The 26,531-nt window shown below is 44.1% G+C and overlaps 1 protein-coding gene across 2 annotated transcripts in view; it reads left to right on the top strand.

The window, feature by feature from the left end:
- The window catches only part of KCNA3 (potassium voltage-gated channel subfamily A member 3), a 173,736-nt gene that overhangs the window by 102,138 nt on the left and 45,067 nt on the right, over positions 1 to 26,531 (top strand). The window lies entirely within an intron of this gene.

A 26,531-nucleotide genomic window follows, 5' to 3' on the forward strand; every position in this document is an offset into this window, starting at 1 on the left:
TTGAGAGAGGTTCTGGAATGGGTTCCGATTATGATGATGGAGGCGCAGTTTTCCAAGATCAACCAAACCAACAAGCAAAGGCGAGTATCAGAAAACGATCCGATAGAAGAAATTGTGATGGATTGTTAGCTGAGGAAAACTGTATCTGTAGGCTCTGTGACAATTTGATTGAGGATGGGTGCATAAAGAAATGCCAATCCAGTTTTAATATCCATATGGACCGGCATCCATTGAGTGACTATCACTCCTTAGTGGGTAACGTATTAAACCAAACAGATTGTTGGGTATGCTCTCAAGTACCTCAGGGTCATAGCAAATCAGGGCTAGTACCATTTCCTTTAACGTTAGGGGAGGTACTTGAGTTAAATGGTGGGAGACCGGTGGACCGGAGGTTTAACATCTCCAGCCCTCCTAGTTTGAAGCTCCACCAATACCATGTGGATAGGTCCCTCTTATGTTTTAATATCTCCAATCCCCGTAAGCCGGGAAATTGGGAAGTGTCATGGAGCAACCTTACCATGACCTTTTCACACAGAGCAGATAGAATGCCTACAGATACAGAGCTTGTACGCCACATAGCCAGTAGAGGAAAATCTTTCCGGTATCGATATACCTTAGGAAATAGGATTACTAGAGTTGGAGAAGTATCACCAGGATACTGTGCACATATCGTACAAACCGATACGTGCATTAAGCAGATGGAAGAATTAGGGTCAGGAGAGTTCACCTGGAAGGTGTGTAATATGGTAATGTCCTTCTCTGTCCCATATGTTCTCCCCGATGATGCATATTTCATATGCGGGAGAAAGGCGTACAAGTGGCTTGCCCCAAACTCTGAAGGATTGTGTTATATTGGAAAAGTATTGCCTGAAGTGATGACTGTAACACATGACAAAATGAAAGACATACACCGTGGTGCCCAAGCTCCTTATACTCACACTCATTACGAGCACCGTGTTAAAAGACAACTGTCAGAAAGGTTAGAGCATCCGGCCTCTGATCTTATCCATGAATCCACCGGGATTCAGGTTCTGGTAGCGTTAGATTTCACTCGCACCGCTCGAGGAGTGATGAATTATAGATACATTTCCGCACTCGCCAATTTGTTAGATAATATCACTGAAATGTATGATGACACGTTCAGATACACTGGAAGAGAACTTCAAGCTTATAAAACAGAACTAGTTCAGCATAGGATGGTTCTTAATTATCTTACAGCAGTAACAGGCGGATATTGTGTTACATTGGCAACACAGTACGGCATAAAGTGTTGCACGTATATCACAAATAGCACCGAGGATCCGGTAGAGGTCATAGACCAAAAGATGGACGATATTCTCCAATTGAAGTGGGAATTTCGTCGAAAACACAATCTCACCCTTGCTGCTGTAGGTAATGAGCTGACTGGTTGGGTGTCATGGTTGAACCCGCGAAATTGGTTCTCCGGTTTAGGAGACTGGGCTCAAGGAGTCATAATGGATGTTGGAAAGTTCCTCCTATGTATCTTAGGTGTTGTTATATCTATTGGATTGATATTTAGATGCGGGCAGGCTTTAATGAGGTGCAAACAAAGTACAAAAGTGATGAGCTTGAGGAGTGAGGAAACTGTAATTAACCTGGATTTGATTTATGACCCAATGATAGAAACCAGGATGTGATGAAAAATGCGATTATACGGTCCGTTTCTTTCACCTGTTTTTCTGCTTTTCTCCAAGATACAAAGACCCCCTTGGACGAGGAAGTTGACGAGACGCTATACAGACAACAGACAAGCACCAAAGATGAAGTTTTGACCACTTGAGAAATGGACATTTGATGAACTTTGCCATGGATCCCCAGTTTCCCTAGTATTTTTAAACTCACGCTAGCCCAACATTTTTTTTTTGTAAATCTGATGGCACTGACAAAGCTATTTGCTCATGCCCAAGGAGCAATACAGCGCAAAGAAGACGACTCTCAACAGATACCGAACAAAACTTCAACGACAGATGTACATTTACCTGACATAGAATATCATTGCATTTTCCAATAAGTGTTCTTTATCTTCATCTCTACAACCCTCAGGTAATAACACACATAGTAAAGGGAATACAGGCACAGATATCAGCAATCACATATCCCCCCATTCATGTATCATCAACTAAAATGTGCTCCCCATTTTGTTCAAAATCCGAAAAGAGCTCGGTAAAGTTTGACAGCCCATCCACAGACCCGTACCACGGGATAAGAAGGAATTCAAATGTATACTTCGCAATACCTCGAAGCTTGATTTAAAACACGTACGGCACGATGATACATAACCCTCCAAACATGGACTCATACACACATGCTTCTGCTATCACACTAGGTCATAACCTCTTCACACCTACTCCTCTCTCCTCCCTCACCCAACCATGGAAATGAATTAACCCCTGACATATATTTTTCTCCTTTTGAAATGTTTTAGAAGGTGGCAGTTATTATTGACTGCCAAAGGGTGGACTGTCAAAGTCAGAAAAATATCCCTATACACGCTGCCATATTTGCACCTCATGCTGGTCCGTGCTGCGCATGCGTGCGCTTTCCCGTGATAGCGCATACCCGCTGATGCGTGCACCCGCTCGCATCGGTATGCGTATTTACGGTAAAGAGTATGTAGTCGTAGCGTGCGACCCAATCGTTACATATTTCCACAATTAATGTAGTTTGTAGATCATGGTCCCTTTGATAGATTCTGAAAGTTTGGTTAATATAAAATGTCCCTGAATGGAGGAATCCCTCTTTGTATTGTGCGAAGGGTCTAACAGGAATCATACGGCAGTGTTTGGTACCCATCGGAAGAGTATTTAATTAGCAATATTCCGGTGTTGGTTTGGAGCGTATTAATCGCTCGTGCGAATAGTTATGGACATAAGAAGTTTATGTCCATTACTATTATTTACACATACTCAGGTATGCGGCGGGAAACCTAGTTTCCCACCCACCTGAGCTGTTTGAAATCGTCACAGCCCACCTGTATGAATCACCCTATGACCTTTTGTTATAATGCGAAGCCGAATTCCTGTGTCCAATGGACGATCAGATTGTAGGGACCATTAGATTGCATTGTGTGTGGGGCATAAATAGGCAGGCCGACCACATCCAGCTCTCACTCTTCAACGGTTCTCATTGCTGAAAATCGGGTGCTGGATGTCCAGGCGCATGCGATCGTTTCCCCTTGTGCGTAAGTTTCACTCCGTAGTCATATTGTCTTACTGTGAGCCAATCTCTCTCTCTCTCTCTCTCTCTCTCTCTCTCTCTCTCTCTCTCTCTCTCTCTCTCCCTTCTCCTTCTCTCGTATCTCCCATTGACTAGTATTGTATTGTATTAGATCAGCATAGTATTGTATTGTATTTCTTGTATAGTTATTTGGTTAGGAAGTCTCTGTTATATTGTAGTGTATCATTTGTACTGTGATTCTTTTTGCAAGTATAATAGTCATAATACAGATAATAGGCTTTGGACCCTAAACCAGTATCTGTGTATTCCCTATAGTTTCAAGTGTTCACTTGAGCGTCGGTGACGCTCAAGCAGCTTTGTAGTTAGTCAGGTTACACAAGGTTGCACTTACACCCTGTATTCACATTAAGGTATTCTGTGTATTTCATTAATAATAGGTTTAGACATAAAGGTATAGCGTTGTGAGCGTCTGCGCCGCTGGTGATCTCCTCGTGGTCTCGAGCGTCCGCTACGCCATAGCGAATCATTACTCTAGTCATCACCAATAACGTGCTGTCCTGTGATCGTTGGGCCGTGAGCGAACGTGACGCTTGAGCGTCTCGCCTACGGCTAAGCGATCGTTACGCAACAAGCGTACCCTTACGGTACTTCTTAAGTAAACAGCGTACTGTGTTCTTAGACTTCATTAAGGGTTGTTTATACGACAAAGGAATTTAACATTGTCAAAATATATAAGGCCATGCTTGCAACTCACAATACGCATGGAGCATACTGTACGTGTACTAGAGGGTGGACAGAGATGGGACAGAATCTACTCCCCATACTATCGATGATGACTGCGGCTGCGGACATAAGAATAGTGGGCGGGATGAGCTATCGCATGCAGTCTCACAGTTTTTTTAGTATACAAATGCAGATTCTGGCATTAGAACAAACCAGTAAGCAGGCTGCCATGGCTATATGATAAAGTGGCACAGATGCATCCAATTCAGATTCAGCCACATAATTTCCAAGATACCAGCTGCATGGCAATATAAATGCTCTAAATATACTAGAGATGAGCGGGTTCGGTTCCTCGGAATCCGAACCCGCCCGAACTTCATGTTTTTTTACACGGGTCCGAGCGACTTGGATCTTCCCGCCTTGCTCGGTTAACCCGAGCGCGCCCGAACGTCATCATCACGCTGTCGGATTCTCGCGAGGCTCGGATTCTATCGCGAGACTCGGATTCTATATAAGGAGCCGCGCGTCGCCGCCATTTTTCACACGTGCATTGAGATTCATAGGGAGAGGACGTGTCTGGCGTCCTCTCCGTTTATAGAGATTCGAGAAGAGAGTGAGACAGAGAGAGACACAGTAGTAATTTGGGGAGCATTAGGAGGAGTACTACTACTACTAGTACTTGCTGAAGTGATAGAGAGAGATAGTGTGACTGTATTATCTGACTTGTGGGGGAGACACTGACAGTGGGGAGCAGTTAGAGTCTGAGAGCAGGACTCAGGACTCAGGAGTACATATAACGTACAGTGCACACTTTTGCTGCCAGAGTGCCAGCCACACTGCCATTGTTTGTGACCACACTGACCACCAGTATAAGATATATTGTGATTGTCTGCTTAGGACTCAGGAGTACTACTTGCAAGTTGCTGATAGTGTGACCAGTGACCTGACCACCAGTTTAATAAATCACCACCAGTTTATGAGTTTAATATATATTATATATATATATATAATTGTATATAATATATATATAATATTGTATACCACCTAGCACCTACCCGTGTTTTTTTTTTTTTCTTTCTTCTTTATACATACTACTATAGTAGCTTACTGTAGCAGTCTGCGGTGCTGCTGAGCTGACAGTGTCCAGCAGGTCCGTCATCAGTCATTACATAATAAATATATAATATATACCTGTCCGGCTGCAGTACTAGTGATATTAAATATACATATATATTGATTTCATCTCATTATCATCCAGTCTATATTATCAGCAGACACAGTACGTTAGTCCACGGCTGTAGCTACCTCTGTGTCGGCACTCGGCAGTCCATCCATAATTGTATACCACCTACCCGTGGTTGTTGTTTTTTTCTTTCTTCTTTATACATACTACTATAGTAGCTTACTGTAGCAGTCTGCGGTGCTGCTGAGCTGACAGTGTCCAGCAGGTCCGTCATCAGTCATTACATAATAAATATATAATATATACCTGTCCGGCTGCAGTACTAGTGATATTATATATACATATATATTGATTTCATCTCATTATCATCCAGTCTATATTAGCAGCAGACACAGTACGGTAGTCCACGGCTGTAGCTACCTCTGTGTCGGCACTCGGCAGTCCATCCAGTCCATCCATAAGTATACTAGTATCCATCCATCTCCATTGTTTACCTGAGGTGCCTTTTAGTTGTCCCTATTAAAATATGGAGAACAAAAATGTTGAGGTTCCAAAATTAGGGAAAGATCAAGATCCACTTCCACCTCGTGCTGAAGCTGCTGCCACTAGTCATGGCCGAGACGATGAAATGCCAGCAACGTCGTCTGCCAAGGCCGATGCCCAATGTCATAGTACAGAGCATGTAAAATCCAAAACACCAAATATCAGTAAAAAAAGGACTCAAAAACCTAAAATAAAATTGTCGGAGGAGAAGCGTAAACTTGCCAATATGCCATTTACCACACGGAGTGGCAAGGAACGACTGAGGCCCTGGCCTATGTTCATGGCTAGTGGTTCAGCTTCACATGAGGATGGAAGCACTCAGCCTCTCGCTAGAAAAATGAAAAGACTCAAGCTGGCAAAAGCACCGCAAAGAACTGTGCGTTCTTCGAAATCCCAAATCCACAAGGAGAGTCCAATTGTGTCGGTTGCGATGCCTGACCTTCCCAACACTGGACGTGAAGAGCATGCGCCTTCCACCATTTGCACGCCCCCTGCAAGTGCTGGAAGGAGCACCCGCAGTCCAGTTCCTGATAGTCAGATTGAAGATGTCAGTGTTGAAGTACACCAGGATGAGGAGGATATGGGTGTTGCTGGCGCTGGGGAGGAAATTGACCAGGAGGATTCTGATGGTGAGGTGGTTTGTTTAAGTCAGGCACCCGGGGAGACACCTGTTGTCCGTGGGAGGAATATGGCCATTGACATGCCTTGTGAAAATACCAAAAAAATCAGCTCTTCGGTGTGGAAGTATTTCAACAGAAATGCGGACAACAGGTGTCAAGCCGTGTGTTGCCTTTGTCAAGCTGTAATAAGTAGGGGTAAGGACGTTAACCACCTCGGAACATCCTCCCTTATACGTCACCTGCAGCGCATTCATAATAAGTCAGTGACAAGTTCAAAAACTTTGGGTGACAGCGGAAGCAGTCCACTGACCAGTAAATCCCTTCCTCTTGTAACCAAGCTTACGCAAACCACCCCACCAACTCCCTCAGTGTCAATTTCCTCCTTACCCAGGAATGCCAATAGTCCTGCAGGCCATGTCACTGGCAATTCTGACGAGTCCTCTCCTGCCTGGGATTCCTCCGATGCATCCTTGAGTGTAATGCCTACTGCTGCTGGCGCTGCTGTTGTTGCTGCTGGGAGTCGATCGTCATCCCAGAGGGGAAGTCGGAACACCACTTGTACTACTTCCAGTAAGCAATTGACTGTCCAACAGTCCTTTGCGAGGAAGATGAAATATCACAGCAGTCATCCTGCTGCAAAGCGGATAACTGAGGCCTTGACAACTATGTTGGTGTTAGACGTGCGTCCGGTATCCGCCGTTAGTTCACAGGGAACTAGACAATTTATTGAGGCAGTGTGCCCCCGTTACCAAATACCATCTAGGTTCCACTTCTCTAGGCAGGCGATACCGAGAATGTACACGGACGTCAGAAAAAGACTCACCAGTGTCCTAAAAAATGCAGTTGTACCCAATGTCCACTTAACCACGGACATGTGGACAAGTGGAGCAGGGCAGGGTCAGGACTATATGACTGTGACAGCCCACTGGGTAGATGTATGGACTCCCGCCGCAAGAACAGCAGCGGCGGCACCAGTAGCAGCATCTCGCAAACGCCAACTCTTTCCTAGGCAGGCTACGCTTTGTATCACCGCTTTCCAGAATACGCACACAGCTGAAAACTGAGGAAGATCATCGCGGAATGGCTTACCCCAATTGGACTCTCCTGTGGATTTGTGGCATCGGACAACGCCAGCAATATTGTGTGTGCATTAAATATGGGCAAATTCCAGCACGTCCCATGTTTTGCACATACCTTGAATTTGGTGGTGCAGAATTTTTAAAAAACGACAGGGGTGTGCAAGAGATGCTGTCGGTGGCCAGAAGAATTGCGGGACACTTACGGCGTACAGGCACCACGTACAGAAGACTGGAGCACCACCAAAAACAACTGAACCTGCCCTGCCATCATCTGAAGCAAGAAGTGGTAACGAGGTGGAATTCAACCCTCTATATGCTTCAGAGGTTGGAGGAGCAGCAAAAGGCCATTCAAGCCTATACAATTCAGCACGATATAGGAGGTGGAATGCACCTGTCTCAAGCGCAGTGGAGAATGATTTCAACGTTGTGCAAGGTTCTGATGCCCTTTGAACTTGCCACACGTGAAGTCAGTTCAGACACTGCCAGCCTGAGTCAGGTCATTCCCCTCATCAGGCTTTTGCAGAAGAAGCTGGAGACATTGAAGGAGGAGCTAACACAGAGCGATTCCGCTAGGCATGTGGGACTTGTGGATGGAGCCCTTAATTCGCTTAACAAGGATTCACGGGTGGTCAATCTGTTGAAATCAGAGCACTACATTTTGGCCACCATGCTCGATCCTAGATTTAAAGCCTACCTTGGATCTCTCTTTCCGGCAGACACAAGTCTGCTGGGGTTCAAAGACCTGCTGGTGAGAAAATTGTCAAGTCAAGCGGAACGCGATCTGTCAACATCTCCTCCTTCACATTCTCCCGCAACTGGCGGTGCGAGGAAAAGGCTCAGAATTCCGAGCCCACCCGCTGGCGGTGATGCAGGGCAGTCTGGAGCGACTGCTGATGCTGACATCTGGTCCGGACTGAAGGACCTGACAACGATTACGGACATGTCGTCTACTGTCACTGCATATGATTCTCTCACCATTGAAAGAATGGTGGAGGATTATATGAGTGACCGCATCCAAGTAGGCACGTCACACAGTCCGTACTTATACTGGCAGGAAAAAGAGGCAATTTGGAGGCCCTTACACAAACTGGCTTTATTCTACCTAAGTTGCCCTCCCACAAGTGTGTACTTCGAAAGAGTGTTTAGTGCCGCCGCTCACCTTGTCAGCAATCGGCGTACGAGGTTACATCCAGAAAATGTGGAGAAGATGATGTTAATTAAAATGAATTATAATCAATTCCTCCGTGGAGACATTGACCAGCAGCAATTGCCTCCACAAAGTACACAGGGAGCTGAGATGGTGGATTCCAGTGGGGACGAATTGATAATCTGTGAGGAGGGGGATGTACACGGTGATATATCGGAGGATGATGATGAGGTGGACATCTTGCCTCTGTAGAGCCAGTTTGTGCAAGGAGAGATTAATTGCTTCTTTTTAGGTGGGGGTCCAAACCAACCCGTCATTTCAGTCACAGTCGTGTGGCAGACCCTGTCACTGAAATGATGGGTTGGTTAAAGTGTGCATGTCCTGTTTATACAACATAAGGGTGGGTGGGAGGGCCCAAGGACAATTCCATCTTGCACCTCTTTTTTCTTTCATTTTTATTTGCGTCATGTGCTGTTTGGGGAGTGTTTTTTGGAAGGGCCATCCTGCGTGACACTGCAGTGCCACTCCTAGATGGGCCCGGTGTTTGTGTCGGCCACTAGGGTCGCTTATCTTACTCACACAGCTACCTCATTGCGCCTCTTTTTTTCTTTGCGTCATGTGCTGTTTGGGGAGGGTTTTTTGGAAGGGACATCCTGCGTGACACTGCAGTGCCACTCCTAGATGGGCCCGGTGTTTGTGTCGGCCACTAGGGTCGCTTAGCTTACTCACACAGCTACCTCATTGCGCCTCTTTTTTTCTTTGCGTCATGTGCTGTTTGGGGAGGGTTTTTTGGAAGGGACATCCTGCGTGACACTGCAGTGCCACTCCTAGATGGGCAAGGTGTTTGTGTCGGCCACTAGGGTCGCTTATCTTACTCACACAGCTACCTCATTGCGCCTCTTTTTTTCTTTGCATCATGTGCTGTTTGGGGAGGGTTTTTTGGAAGGGACATCCTGCGTGAGACACTGCAGTGCCACTCCTAGATGGGCCAGGTGTTTGTGTCGGCCACTAGGGTCGCTTATCTTACTCACACAGCTACCTCATTGCGCCTCTTTTTTTCTTTGCGTCATGTGCTGTTTGGGGAGGGTTTTTTGGAAGGGACATCCTGCGTGACACTGCAGTGCCACTCCTGGATGGGCCAGGTGTTTGTGTCGGCCACTAGGGTCGCTTAGCTTACTCACACAGCTACCTCATTGCGCCTCTTTTTTTCTTCTTTGCGTCATGTGCTGTTTGGGGAGTGTTTTTTGGAAGGGACATCCTGCGTGACACTGCAGTGCCACTCCTAGATGGGCCAGGTGTTTGTGTCGGCCACTAAGGTCGCTTAGCTTACTCACACAGCTACCTCATTGCGCCTCTTTTTTTCTTCTTTGCGTCATGTGCTGTTTGGGAGTGTTTTTTGGAAGGGACATCCTGCGTGACACTGCAGTGCCACTCCTAGATGGGCCAGGTGTTTGTGTCGGCCACTAGGGTCGCTTAGCTTAGTCATCCAGCGACCTCGGTGCAAATTTTAGGACTAAAAATAATATTGTGAGGTGTGAGGTATTCAGAATAGACTGAAAATGAGTGGAAATTATGGTTTTTGAGGTTAATAATACTTTGGGATCAAAATGACCCCCAAATTCTATGATTTAAGCTGTTTTTTAGTGTTTTTTGAAAAAAACACCCGAATCCAAAACACACCCGAATCCGACAAAAAAAATTCGGTGAGGTTTTGCCAAAACGCGGTCGAACCCAAAACACGGCCGCGGAACCGAACCCAAAACCAAAACACAAAACCCGAAAAATTTCAAGTGCACATCTCTAAAATATACACACGCAACAAACACAGTTGTCAGTGCTTATCCCTACTATTACAAGTCTAGCTATACCTACAGGGGCATATCTAGAGAGGAGGGGACCCGTGTGCAGCCCCCTCCTCTCCCATCCCGTAGCTGGCAGCAGCGCTTTTAGCACTCTGTCTGAGCGCTGGAGACTCTGGCACAGTGCCAAAGTTTACAGCGCATGTGCAAGTCTCCAAAAAATGGCGCAGTGGCCACTTTATCGGGGGCCTGTGCAGACGCTGTAGACTCTGGCACTGGGCCAGAGTCACTAGTGCTCAGACAGAGCACTAACAGTACTGCTGCCAGCTATGGGATTCAGGAGAGGAGGGTACCCACACCCGGACACCAGAAAGGTAAGTATATAGAAGAAATGGGTGCAGTGTGTGCAGTGTGGGACCCTTTGGACCCAGGGGCCCGTGTGCACCGCACGCACGCACTGCACCCATTATAGATAGATACACCACTGTATACCGAAGTATATTATATATACAATTGTACAAAGACAATTTGTGACTTCCTAGCGCTCAAAGACAACAAAATGCAGTGTAGCCACCAAAGTAAAGAAAGGATATCACTGTCCTTAATTCGTCACAGTTCTAGAAAATAATCCCTTGGTCCAGGCTCTCTTTTTTTGTCTTTATGTTCTTCAGAAAAAGAAAACAATTGTCATAGTGTAATTTGCTTTTAAATTGCAAGAGTTAATTCACCCATAGTGAACCTCACTCTTCCTTCTGGAAAGGTGAAAAGAATATAGCCCCCCTCAGGGTAAATGGACACACACCTTAGAAACTCCGTGACTTTTCGTTTACTCTAGACTAGAGAATCTTTTAATAGTTTTAAAAACATTTTTTATTTAATATAGTTTAAAAAGTATTTTTTTTTTTATATTTATGTATTGTATTTATTATGCTCATCTGCAGAACGGATCTCCTCGTTCTAACCTGGGGGGACATAGTGGGGCGGCAAGGTCGGATGTGATCTGACCATACCAGTTAAGTGGTTAAAGAATCTGTACACTAGAAAATAATGTTTGTGAAAATGTTTATTTTTGTGATTTAGCATATTCAATATTCATGCTGTCTTAGTACAAAATACAAATTTTATTGCATTATTTTATAGTAATTGTCAGGTAACTGCATTCAAAAACATGACTGCTCAATAAGAAATCATTATGCTGTATACTACAATTTACTGGAACAACTCCTGATGCTTGAAGTAGGACCTCTCCTTGAAATGTCCTTGCCTTTTCCTGTAACCATAGAAACAAGTATTGCAGTCCATCGTTTGCTTCCATGGCTACAGATGTTGCTAAGGAAGATCAACACACAGTATTTGTGAAATTTCAGCAATAGTTTGTTTCTGAGGATTCAATAGATGATTTCAAGTTGTTTCATATATTAAGAGCTATTTTGGTAACTTGTAGCACTGAGCACTGTTATTTTAAATAGACAGAATAATTTTTGAGGGGAGTTATATATTTATGTAGACAATGTAAAGGTTACATTTTAGACATTTATGAACATGTGTGCTTTTCTTGCGGTAAGCAGAATTATTTTTTTCATAAAGATTGTGTTCTGCCAAATTCGTCAGTCTTCAGTAGAAAAAAATCGCTTAAATAGCTATTATTCTTCTTCACATCATTCTTCACTCATGAGATCCATTAAAAAATAGAGTAATATACTGTATAAGCCAACAGGGGGAGCCGCTCACTACTACTGCTTTCAGATCGCTAATGCCGGGTTGCACCCGGCAATTGGAAACGGGTTCTTCCCGGGTGTGACCCGGCATTGGACCCTGAGAACTGGCTTCCTGACTCTGCATATTGCCGGGTCGAGTTGCCATCGGGAGCGGGAACCGCGGAGTCATCGGGTGCGGGTTCGGAGGTGGCGCTAGAAGATGAGATCTTCTCTGCGCCGCCTCTCCCTATGCAGTGAATGGGTACCAGGTCGCATCGACCCAGGAAAACCGTTCACACTGCACCTGACTTGGTAATAGCCCAGGAATAACCCTTCTTTATTCCCAGGTGTAATTACCGTGTCAGACGACCCGGGAATTTGGGACTGACTCTTTCACACCGCACAGCGTCCCTGCAATATACCGTGTCGATACTGGGTTATTTGTGCGGTATGAACGGGGTATAATATAGATCTCAATCTTTGTATAAGCAGGATTGGCACCCGGATGACCAGTAAATAAGAGTGACATGATGGATGATATTTCTGACTTAAAGGCCATTTGTCATTGTATATATGTGGATTAATTCTCTAAAACACCCATCTTCGGGTGTTAACAGCAAATATTAAGTATCACCAGATTATATGAAGGAGGAATCACAATCCCAGTTTCATACTGTACGCAATCATACTGTGATACTAAATATTTGCAGTTACCTACCAAAATATATATTTTTTTGATGATTAAGCCACAAATATTTAATGATAAATGGGCCCCAAAAAGTAAAAAAATACATTAAGTTAAAAAAAGAAATAGATACTAAAACACTATATTGTATAGAGAAAGAGCATGTATCATAATTTTTAATGCAATATATCTCGCCTCTTATCTCATGCATACCAGTGTTTAGTAACGCTGTATGCATGACTAGATAAGCAAAGAGACAGCTCGGCTTATAAGAGCTGTCCCTTGCAAACAAAGGACTTCTGGGGACTTTCAGGGGAACTCTTCTGAAAGGAGCCGCTTAGGTTTCCATAGGCAACACCGTCACTTATCAGGAATAATCTCCAGAGCGTTTGGCTTCTCTGAGCTTTGTGCTTACCGATACATTGCAGCCCCATAGTATTCTACATTGTCGGCAGTCTGCTGCGGTAATTCCAATATCTGCTGCTGATCACTTTTATGCATAAGATGATTACAACAGTTTTTGAATATTTGACCGCATTTTTGAGCTTAGTGCATCCTGCAGGCAAAGGCCTTTACACAACACACAAGTCTCATCTGCATGTAAAACATAGAATAGGCAGAATTTCCACATTATAGGTTTTACATACCTTCCAACATTTAAAAGTAGGTACTGTAAGAGCTGAAAATCACCAGTCAAGTTTTTATTTAATAAAATAATTAAAATTATGTTTACTCATCTATGGTGCCAAAAATAGTTTTGCATATATCTGCCAAAAATAGGTTAGCACATGATACACCACTCACATGGTTTTCTTTTCTTTTTTCAAATAGAAGTAGTGTTGAAAAGGGAAAAAATAGATTTATATATCAGCAGTAAACCTTATTAGTGCTGCAAAAACATTTGAGAACATTTTTAATTTAGATGACGGGCAGACATGCAGAGAAGAGCATTCCATGTGAGGCAAATTGGCTGCGACTTTTGTGGGTGCGCACACTCCCTTCACTGTTAGCCCCACTGCCCCTAAATACATAAAAATGATAATAGATAACTAGAAATTACATTTTAATAAATATGATTTATTGCATACTGTGTGGCCAGTCAGGCAGCTGAAAATCATCATACTTGCCGTTATGTGGAGGCCTGGAGCTGTAACTTCATCTGCCCCATTGTTAATCTGGCTCTGGTGCTGAATGCTGATCAAAGAGGCATAGGTCAGAGTATTATTGTAGATCAAAGAAGGTGAGAGGGACAGTATTTTGAAAATACATTTGAGTTGTAAACTTGTGTGCAAATGAATTGGGACAAATTAAGTTCTTTGTATTGTAGTTTTAAATATGTGACAAGATAGCAAGTGCACATCAGGGAGCACTTACTATATTTCTGTCTCTGCTGGAGTCAGTAAATCTAATGTTTAAAGGGGGGTACTCACGGAGAGATCCATGCTTAAAATCTAAGCAATCTGACTAGATTGCTTAGAAGTTAAGCACAGATCACTCGTGTGTGCCCCCCACAGCGATAGGGATGCACGGCCCCGCACATCGCTATCGCCGGTGCTAGATTGGCCTGCAGGTCTAGCAGGATGAAATGAGCGCCCCCCCCCCCCCCCCCCCCCGCATGCCCAGCACACATCTCTCCCGTGTATAGGGTCCTTAAAAAATAAGGCTGCTCAATAATCTCAGCAAAATCTGATTGTGCAAATGAAACAGAAGGAAAATACAGACAGAAACATACAGATACAGATTCGAACACATGTTATCTAAGCAGAAACAAGGCAAGAACCTATAAGGACTCTTACCAACAAGGCGATGTTCTGATTGTTTCTTTAAAATATTGAAACTTCTAGAACAACTGCATGAAGACAGATAAAAAAAGAAACCCTAATAAAGTAAAATTAAGAAAACTAAAACAAGTTATTGCATAAGGGGGGTTGTGTTACTTATTAATTCTAGGTAAATAATAATATGCATTGTTATTATAAGTAAAACACAGCAAAAAAATATCTCCATGAATTTGCATACAAATTTATAAAAGGGTTTTGTATTTGAGGGTATTGTAGATAATGTATGGGTGAGTAATTTGAAATGGAGTCTGGGAAATGCAGGGAACCAGTGTAGGCATTTGCAGTGTGGTGCAGCAACTGTGGAGTAGTGAGGAAGTACAGTCTTGTTGCAGTGGTAGATTGAAGAAGGAATAGATGGGTAATGGGAATACAAATACAGTAGGAGGAGGTTGCAGAAGTCAAGGCAGAAAATGATGAGAGAATGGGTAAGTATTTGGCATCTTCTTGGAAAAGAAAATGCTATAGTCTGACAGAGTACACCCATCAGCCATAACATTTAAACCTCTGACAGGTGCCATGAATAATGTTGATTACCTTGCTACAATGGCATATGTAAAGGAGTGGGATATATTAGGTAGTAAGTGAACAGGTACGTCTTGAAGTTGATTCGATGGAAGCATAAAATGGGCAAGCATAAGGATCTGAACAACTTTGACCACGGACAAATTGTGATGGCTAAATGACTGGGTCACATCAACACGGCAGTTTTTGTAGTGTGTTTCCAGCATGCAGTGGTTAGTACCTATCAAAAGTGGTGCAAGCAAGACAGAACAATGGGTGAACTGGTGACATGGTCATGGGCACCAAAGGCTGATTGATGCACATGGGAAGCAAAGGCTAGCCCGTCGGGTCCACAAATTGCTAAAAAAGTTATTGCCGGAAATGATAGAAAGGTGTCAAAACACACAGAGCATCTCAGCTTGTTACGTAATGGCAGAATGGTCAGAGCGCCCCTGTCCACCGCCAAAAGTGCCTACGTAGGGCACATAAGCATCAGTATTGGATTGTGGAGCAATGGAAAAGGTGGTCTGGTCTGATGAATCACATTTACTTTTACATGAATGGCTGGGTATGTATGCATCATTTACCCGGGAAGAGTTGGCACCAGGATGCACTGTGAGAAGAAGACAGGCCAGCAGAGGCAGTGTGATGCTCTGGGCAATGTTCTACTGGGATACCTTGGGTCTTGGCATTCATGTGGATCTTACTATGATACATACCACCTACCTAAACATGGTTGTAGACCAAGTGCACCCCTTTATGGCAATGGTATTCCTAGATTGCAGTAGCCTCTTTCATTCAAATAATGCACATTGCCACACTGCAAAATTTGTTCATGAATATTTGAGGAAGATTACAAATAGTTCAAGGTGTTGCCCTGGCCTCCAAATTCCCCAAATCTCAATCTGATTGAGCATCTTTGGGATGTGCTGAAAAAACAAGTATGAACCATGGATTCACAATTTCCAATTTTATAGATCTACTGCAGATACCACAGGGCACCTTCACAGGTCTTGTAAAGGCTATGTCTCGATGGGACATTTGAGATAAACAGGCAGTACTTAAAAAAATATATATGCAAATTTTGAAACTTTTTTTAAACTGCAAAGATAAACAGCAAGCTTTTTTATATGTACATACAACATCTTAATACTGAATGGCATATACCAGTGGTTCCCATCACTAGACTATCAGAATGTGTTTCACGGCACCCCTAGGCCAAAATTGAGACATTTAGAAATAAATATTAAATTAAGTAAATTGTGTTTATATGTCATCCTTAAATTCAATTGTGTGATGTGGGGACCGGATTTAATTCTGTTTGTCCACATCTTTTACTATTGACAGCCACCAGCACTGATTTAGCACATTACATTGACCCTAAATAATTTGAATTGGTCCTGAACCACCAATCCTTGTCACCCCTGCAAGTGTCCAGAGGCACCCCAGGGTGCCACGGCAAACAGTTTGAGAACCACTGGCATATAAATTAATTCTAAGGGGAAATAATAGTGAGGTTGGTTAACAAGGCGAGAAAAGCATAAATAGTTCACACATTTGATACATTTGCATCAGGAACCTTTATGATGATAGTGTGATTTAGTATTATGGGTCATTCTATATCAAATCACCCAATTCAAATTGAAATGGTTTCATTTAAATGGCTTAAAATGGCCATACACTAGAATGAGTGTAAACCTGCCAGCTAAATGATTCAGGGCGTAATTCAGCATGCGTTCGCATGCTGATGCCCTGTGCAGGGTGCGCTTGTGCAGAAGCTGCACTGCGTGTGCGCACACAGGCCCTCATTCCGAGTTGATCGCTTGCTGCCTTTTTTCGCAGCACAGCGATCAGGTGAAAAAATGGCATTTATGCGCATGCGCACGGTACGCAGCGCGCATGCTCTAAGTACTTTCACACAAAAGTTTGCAGTTTTACAGAAGCTCGAGCAACGTTTTTCAGTCGCTCGAGTGGTCGTAGTATGATTGACAGGAAGTGGGTGTTTCTGGGCGTCAACTCAGGGAGTGTGCTCAAAAACGCAGGCGTGCCAGGCAAAAACGCAGGAGTGGCTGGGGAAACAGGGGAGTGGCTGGCCGAACACAGGGCGTGTTTGTGACGTCAAAGCAGGAACTAAACTGACTGAAGTGATTGCAGTCTAGGAGTAGGTCTGGAGCTACTCAGAAACTGCATGAAATTTTTCCTGTGCAGTTCTGCTAATCTTTTGTTCGCTATTCTGCTAAGCTAAGATACACTCCCAGAGGGCGGCGGCCTAGCGTGTGCACTGCTGCTAAAAGCAGCTAGCGAGCGAACAACTCGGAATGAGGGCCAGAGTGAGATGCGTCGGCATCTCAAATGTGCGAACGCCTCTGCCTGATTGACAGGCAGAGGCGTTCGCGGGGTGGGAGGGGGCATTGTTCAGCATTTTAGCGACATCACAGTGGCGTTGGGGGAGGGGCACGGTCCGGACTATTCAGACATGTCTGGACTGTTTGCGGGGCATGCCGCAGTGGCTGCATGACGTCACACGCAGCCACTGCGACCAAAAAGATGTTGGGTTGTTGTCTACCTAAGCAGCTAGGCTGCGTAGGCAGGGGGCAACCCTAAACATGAGAAAGCATCGCCGTCGTGCGATGCTTTCACATGTTTGCGGGACCCGGCATGCAGGATTTACTTGCACTGTGCTGGGCGTGCCCCTGCATGTCAGTGTAGTGGGTCGTAGATGTGTGATTTTTTTACCCATCTACGATCCATGCTGAATTAGGCCCTCAGTGCCTTTTATAAAAAGGTGTCATTACGAGCAGTTGTGAAAGATTTTCTTACCACAGCTGTTCTTGGACTGGTTGCATCACCTTGATGAATAACGTAATGGTCTCTAAACGCACATCTTCTAACAATGGCCCTCATTCCGAGTCGTTCGCTCTGTATTTTTCTTCGCATCGCAGCGTTTTTCTGCTTAGTACGCATGCGCAATGTTCGCACTGCGACTGCGCCAAGTAATTTTGCTATGAAGATAGTATTTTTACTCACGGCTTTTTCTTCGCTCCGGCGATCGTAGTGTGATTGACAGGAAATGGGTGTTACTGGGCGGAAACACGGCGTTTTATGGGCGTGTGGATAAAAACGCTACCGTTTCCGGAAAAAACGCGGGAGTGGCTGGAGAAACGGGGGAGTGTCTGGGCGAACGCTGGGTGTGTTTGTGACGTCAAACCAGGAACGACAAGCACTGAACTGATCGCAGATGCCGAGTAAGGTTGAAGCTACTCAGAAACTGCTTAGTTTGTAATCGCAATATTGCGAATACATCGTTCGCAATTTTAAGAAGCTAAGATTCACTCCCAGTAGGCGGCGGCTTAGCGTGTGTAACTCTGCTAAAATCGCCTTGCAAGCGAACAACTCGGAATGAGGGCCAATATCTCGTGCAGCTATCCTACATAACGAGTTCTAATTCCTTTGCTGTCTATCTTCCCTAACCAAAACCCCAAGGAATTATTTATTTGCTCTTGTGTAAAATAGCTATTTAATTGCATGGGGATGCTTTCCTATTGCACGTCTCCTTTCCCCAGAGCCTCTAACCTTATTAGACTATACTGTATATTCAGAATATAAGGAACATTAAACCACATGAGATCCCAGTAGGACTAACTTTGTGAATGGTTTGAATAGATCATTATGAATTTTGTATTTTGCAATGAAACTATTTGCTTACGAGCAAGGTGTGTACAGTACACATACTTGACTACTCTTGAAAACTAGAATCAGGGAGATTACAGTAGGATGTGCCATGTGAAACGCTGCTGAGGGTGCGTGTCATACTCTGCCCAAAGGGCGTGCCTAGTTCCACAAATGGGCGTGTCTATGCGAAAATGATTGCTGTTGCGAGATAGCTCTATGTAACATTAGTAACAATATATTCTGGGAAGTTGTGCAAGTATCATTTGTATCATCTTGATTAGACTACTGTAATGCCCTCTACCTTGGTCTTCCAGCAAAATAATTGTACCACTTACAGCTGGTGCAAAACACAGCTGCCAGGCTGTTAAGAAAAGCTGTTCTGTACTTCATTATTTTCTGTATTATGCTATGTATCTGTTAAGCGCCTTCAGTCCTATTGGAGAAAGAGCAATATATAAATAAAATTATTATTAATTATTATTATTATTATTATTATTAAGTATTGATACTAACATTGAAATCTGCAGTATAGGGTTTCTTGTTTGCAATATATATTCGCTGTGATATTTCTTTTCTTCTCACTCAGCACAATGTACACAATAAATGTGATACCTATGCAATAAATTCCAAATGCAATTTGACCTTGTGTGAATTCACCCTAAGCATATAAGTAAATTATGATTTTGGTGGATTAGATGTTATTTTATTGAGACCATTGGACTGTTCTTGTAGGCACTACCTATATTTATTGGATGTGCTGTTTTCCATACTATTACAGACACCAGATACTCTAAAAAAACAAATGTGTTTAACTAAAGAAAGATTTTAACTCTCCCAGCAGAAGCAGAGGCTGTGGGTCAGTGCACACACCAGCAAAGATAAGAAGGGAGGAGGGGGACAGGGGGGGTGGGGGAGGGAGGGGGGTGGAGGAATGTAATAGGGGGTGAGAATCAGGAAGTGACAGATTCTGGGAGAGTTTCTCCCCCCCTCCCAATTTTCTTTTTGCCGCAAAAGAAAATGAACAAAGTAGCAGATTAAAGTAGCATATCTTAAAAAAAATGACAAGGCGTGGCTATGTTGCAGATTCCATTGCACCGCTAATTTGGCTATATGGCTTACAATGGGAAAGGTTTTATCTGGACATATCAGTATAACATTTAATGTGGGGCCTATGATGCATCTAGACCAAAGTGGACACATACTGTATCCATCTGTTTGTCCACTTCTATTATGTTTGCGCTGATAGGACCTCTATCTACTTAAGACAGAGATGCATTATACTGCAATCCCAGAATGGTTATGTTCCCCGAATGCTTGAGTTAAACAACTCAAGCAGTCTATGACCATAAAACACAGTGTGCTTTTTATAAAGTTCTGTAGAGACTAGTGATGAGCGGATTCGGATCCTCGGGATCCAAACCTCCCCGAACTTCACCCATTTTACACGGGTCCGAGGCAGACTCGGATCCTCCCGCCTTGCTCGGTTAACCTTAGCGCGCCCGAACGTCATCATCCCGCGGTCGGATTCTCGCGAGGTTCGTATTCTATATAAGGAGCCGCGCGTCGCCGCCATTTTTCACTCGTGCATTGGAGATGATCGTGAGAGGACGTGGCTGGCGTCCTCTCAGTTTCTATGTTCAGTGGGCTGCAAATATCTGTGCTCAGTGTGCTGCAAATATCTGTGCTCAGTGTGCTGCAAATATCTGTGCTCAGTGTGCTGCAAGTGCAAATATCTACGTTCTCTGCCTGAAAAACGCTCCATATCTGTGCTCAGTGTGCTGCAAATATCTGTGCTCAGTGTGCTAATTGCTTTATTGTGGGGACTGGGGACCAGCAGTATTATATAGTAGGAGGACAGTGCAGAGTTTTGCTGACCAGTGACCAGTGACCACCAGTATTATACGTTCTCTGCCTGAAAAACTCTCCATATCTGTGCTGCATTGTAGTATATAGTAGGAGGACAGTGCAGAATTTTGCTGACCACCAGTATAACTATATATATATATATATATATATATATATATATATATTATATATAGCAGTATGGTACAGTAGTCCACTGCTCTACCTACCACTGTGTCGTCAAGTATACTATCCATCCATACCTGTGGTGCATTTCAGTTTTGCACAGTTTGCTGACCACCAGTATATACTATATAGCAGTACGGTACAGTAGGCCACTGCTCTACCTACCTCTGTGTTGTCAAGTATACTATCCATCCATACCTGTGGTGCATTTCAGCTTTGCACAGTTTGCTGACCACCAGTATATACTATATAGCAGTACGGTACAGTAGGCCACGGCTGTACCTACCTCTGTGTCGTCAAGTATACTATCCATCCATACCTGTGGTGCATTTCAGTTTTGCACAGTTTGCTGACCACCAGTATATACTATATAGCAGTACGGTACAGTAGGCCACTGCTCTACCTACCTCTGTGTCGTCAAGTATACTATCCATCCATACCTGTGGTGCATTTCAGTTTTGCACAGTTTGCTGACCACCAGTATATAATATATAGCAGTACGGTACAGTAGGCCACTGCTCTACCTACCTCTGTGTCGTCAAGTATACTATCCATTTATACCTGTGGTGCATTTCAGTTTTGCACAGTTTGCTGACCACCAGTATATAATATATAGCAGTACAGTACAGTAGGCCACTGCTCTACCTACCTCTGTGTCGTCAAGTATACTATCCATCCATACCTGTGGTGCATTTCAGTTTTGCACAGTTTGCTGACCACCAGTATATACTATATAGCAGTACGGTACAGTAGGCCAGTGCTCTACCTACCTCTGTGTCGTCAAGTATACTATCCATCCATACCTGTGGTGCATTTCAGTTTTGCACAGTTTGCTGACCACCAGTATATAATATATAGCAGTACGGTACAGTAGGCCACTGCTCTACCTACCTCTTTGTCGTCAAGTATACTATCCATCCATACCTGTGGTGCATTTTAGTTGTGCGCAGTATATATAGTAGTAGGCCATTGCTATTGATATATTACTGGCATATAATTCCACACATTAAAAAATGGAGAACAAAAATGTGGAGGGTAAAATAGGGAAAGATCAAGATCCACTTCCACCTCGTGCTGAAGCTGCTGCCACTAGTCATGGCCGAGACGATGAAATGCCATCAACGTCGTCTGCCAAGGCCGATGCCCAATGTCATAGTAGAGAGCATGTAAAATCCAGAAAATTAAAGCTCAGTAAAATGACCCAAAAATCTAAATCAAAATCGTCTGAGGAGAAGCGTAAACTTGCCAATGTGCCATTTACGACACGGAGTGGCAAGGAACGGCTGAGGACCTGGCCTATGTTCAAGGCTAGTGGTTCAGCTTCACATGAGGATGGAAGCACTCATCCTCCTGCTAGAAAACTTAACAGAGTTAAGATGGCAAAAGCACAGCAAAGAACTGTGCGTTCTTCTAAATCACAAATCCCCAAGGAGAGTCCAATTGTGTCGGTTGCGATGCCTGCACCTCTTTTTTTCTTTCATTTTTCTTTGCATCATGTGCTGTTTGGGGACTATTTTTGGAAGTGCCATCCTGTCTGACACTGCAGTGCCACTCCTAGATGGGCCAGGTGTTTGTGTCGGCCACTTGGGTCGCTAAGCTTAGCCATCCAGCGACCTTGGTGCACCTCTTTTTTTCTTTGCATCATGTGCTGTTTGGGGACTATTTTTTTAATCTGCCATCCTGTCTGACACTGCAGTGCCACTCCTAGATGGGCCAGGTGTTTGTGTTGGCCACTTGGGTCGCTTAGCTTAGCCATCCAGCGACCTTGGTGCACCTCTTTTTTTCTTTGCATCATGTGCTGTTTGGGGACTATTTTTTTAATCTGCCATCCTGTCTGACACTGCAGTGCCACTCCTAGATGGGCCAGGTGTTTGTGTCAGCCACTTGGGTCGCTTAGCTTAGCCATCCAGCGACCTTGGTGCACCTCTCTTTTTCTTTGCATCATGTGCTGTTTGGGGACTATTTTTTAAATCTGCCATCCTGTCTGACACTGCAGTGCCACTCCTAGATGGGCCAGGTGTTTGTGTCGACCACTTGGGTCACTTAGCTTAGTCATCCAGCGACCTCGGTGCAAATTTTAGGACTAAAAATAATATTGTGAGGTGTGAGGTGTTCAGAATAGACTGAAAATGAGTGGAAATTATGGTTATTGAGATTAATAATACTATGGGATCAAAATGACTCCCAAATTCTATGATTTAAGCTGTTTTTGAGGGTTTTTGTAAAAAAAACACCCGAATCCAAAACACACCTGAATCCGACAAAAAATTTTCAGGGAGGTTTTGCCAAAACGCGTCCGAATCCAAAACACGGCCGCGGAACCGAATCCAAAACCAAAACACAAAACCCGAAAAATTTCCGGTGCACATCACTAGTAGAGACTCCATCAAGTCCTGATGCCTGAACACACAGGAAGAGTCATAGAGCCATAGCTACACTTTTCAGTGTTAAAGTGGTGTCTAAGAAGTCAGTAGCTTCAGAAGTGGGGGAGAAGGGGGGTAGGGGTTGCTCATCGAGGTAGGTCTGTCAAGGCTCCCTGACTGAACTTCAATTCAGAAATGTAGAAAGTTGTAAAAACATTGTAAGAAAAAAAATAAAACCATCAGCAATGTCCGGGACTTGTGATCTAATTATACCCCCCCATGTCTGATCATGTGCTGCTGCCTTTCTCTACTGTCAGTTGTCCCCACAAGCACAGGGGAGGATAATGAGAGTAGTCAGCAGTGACTCCTGAGCAGGGCAGCAGGAGATTTATGGCTATAACGGGAGCCTCCTGCAGGATGCAGGTGGGCAGGCAACTATGACAGTACATATCATGTGTATTTTAATTCCCTCTCTTAAAGATCAATTCACAAGTACTGTATGAATTTTTTTTTAAATATAATCATGATCCCTAAAAAGATTATATTTTTAGCACATTACTATAAAGTAGTACAAAGAAAATGATCGAATATACTGTGGGTTGTTACAATGAAGATAAAGTACAGTAGTTAATGAGCGTTGAGGTAGGGTTATTTATTGATGTTGGAATGTATTGTATGGCAGCAGGGCTGGCGACAGGGGGATACAAATGAAAAACTTGCACAAGGCCCCAAGATTCGTGGACCGTCAGGAATATTGGGAGTCCTGGCCCCTGGACCAGTTGCTTCTGCTTGCCTGTTACACTGCAGTATTCAGCAGGTCACAGATAGAAAATGTGAGTCTGGCAGCCAGTGCATTACTGTACATTTTTTATTCCCTTGTGCAGCATGGGTGATGTCACTACAGAAAGAGGAATCTCAAAAAGGAGCAAGTAGCTGAAGACAAAGGAGGGCTGGAGCCACAGAGACATGAGGAGGGGGTGGGGGAGAGTGCTGGAATGACAGAGGGGGGTGTGCTGAAGCAACATAGGGGGATGTGCTGGAGAGGCACAGGAATGGGTCTGAAAGACATAGGGCATGGAGCTAAGCAGAGGCAGAACTCTGGGAGGCAATGGAGTCATGGTAGATGCTAGAATCAAGTGGGCTAAGGGACCTTTTCCGTAAGGGGGAGGAGTTACGACACAAGGGGGAGGAGCTATGCCAGCGGGATAGTTCCTCTACTATCCACGCCACCAACTATTACCTTTAGTAATCAGGTGGCGAGCGAAGCGGAGCGAGCCACCGAGCCCGAAGCGTGGTGAGCGAAGTGAGCCCGCAAGGGTACTTTTCGGGTACCCTGTTCGCCCGTAGCTCCTCCCCCTGGTGACGTGTCTCCTCCCCTAGATACGTCAGAAGGTCCCTTCTCCCACTCCGAAATAGAATCAACCATGGAGTCATCTGCCACCGGGCTCCTGCTCTGAAAGGGGGCTCTTCTCCCCCCATTCTGTGACACCATTGAAGTAAGTTAATTGATGGCTGCCGCTATCTTTTCACTATATAAAGTTACTTCTCTGACAATTACACATAACTTCATATAGTTACAATTCTCATGCTTCATGTACTGGAGCAAATAACTCCATCAGTAAAATGTCTGCTGTCAGTGGGTTCTAATCCTGGGAATGACTGCTTAGAAATGTGTGATTTAAAATAAAAGACAATGAAATGTATATATACAGTATATATAAAAAAATTCAGAACACTACACACACACACACACACACACACACACACACACACACACATACACACACACACACACACACACACATATATGCACACATACATACATATATTTATCTAAATATAAGGGGGGGGGGGGGCAACTGGTATGAACTTGACTCCGGGCTGCTGTGACAAACTTACGCCACTGGAGCTAAGAGATATGGGTTGAGCATACTTGCCTACCTGACCCTCTCCATGAGGGAGAAAATGTTCTGTTCCTGGACTTTCCTGGTAATGTATGATTGCCATCACCTGTGGTGAGCTAGTTAATTGATAAGAAAGGTATTTCACCACAGGTGATGGCAATCATACATTACCAGGAATGTCCAGGAACAGAGCATTTTCTCCCTCATGGAGAGGGTCAGGTAGGCAAGTATGGGGTTGAGCATACCTCCAAACATGACCCTCTCCAGGAGGAACATAATGCTCTGCTCCTGTACTTCCCTGTTAATGTATGATTGCCCTCACCTGTGGTGAAACACCTTTCTTATCCATTAACATGTTCAACACAGGTGCATGCAAACATATCTTAAGAGGGAAGTCCAGAAGCAGAGCATTCTGTCCCTCCTGGAGAGTGTCATGTTGGGAGGTATGGGTTGAGGCTGAGTGACACAAAGATATGAGACTGAGACACTGGGACTGGGATGACACTGACATACAGTGGGGATGAGGCTGAAAGACACGGGGGGGGGGGGGTACATCAATGTGCCACACGTACACTGCTTTGTGAATATTTCCTAATATGGAAGCTGCCCACATTCCTCTATAAACAGTGCAGCTAAGCATTAAGGTGCAGACAATTTCTTGTCTTTAAAAATTATGCATCTGTGTATTTTAGGCTAGCATTTATGTTTAATTGCATGGTACACAAATCTTTACTCTCAGAAGTTCATAGCTGACATTTCACTTTTAACTATACAAATTCCCTGTTCTAGAAGCCCACTACTATGCTACAGCTAAAACTGGTTTTGGAGTTCACTATAAACCACTAAGGGGGTCATTCCGAGTTGTTCGCTCGTTATTTTTTTCTCGCAACCGAGCGATTAGTCGCTAATGCGCATGCGCAATGTCCGCAGTGCGACTGCGCCAAGTAAATTTGCTATGCAGTTAGGTATTTTACTCACGGCATTACAAGGTTTTTTCTTCGTTCTGGTGATCGTAATGTGATTGACAGGAAGTGGGTGTTTCTGGGCGGAAACTGGCCGTGTTATGGGTGTGTGCGAAAAAATGCTACCGTTTCTGGAAAAAACGCGGGAGTGGCTGGAGAAACGGAGGAGTGTCTGGGCGAACGCTGGGTGTGTTTGTGACGTCAAACCAGGAACGACACTGACTGAACTGATCGCAGATGCCGAGTAAGTCTGGAGCTACTCAGAAACTGCTAAGAAGTGTCTATTCGCAATTCTGCTAATCTTTCGTTCGCAATTTTGATAAGCTAAGATTCACTCCCAGTAGGTGGCGGCTTAGTGTGTGCAAAGCTGCTAAAAGCAGCTTGCGAGCGAACAACTCGGAATGACCCCCCTAATCGGCTAATATTTTTCACAAAGCTGCATCAGAAATTGTTAAAGTTTTATGGTAGAATTAAGCCACAGTTTCCCAAACGCTACCATTACTGTCCAGGTTTTATGGATATCGATACTTGAGCACAGGTGTATTAATTAGTACCTCAGTTAATTTGATTTACCCATCTGGTTATC

This window comes from Pseudophryne corroboree, chromosome 2, assembly GCF_028390025.1.
Source record: "Pseudophryne corroboree isolate aPseCor3 chromosome 2, aPseCor3.hap2, whole genome shotgun sequence".
NCBI lineage: Eukaryota > Metazoa > Chordata > Amphibia > Anura > Myobatrachidae > Pseudophryne > Pseudophryne corroboree.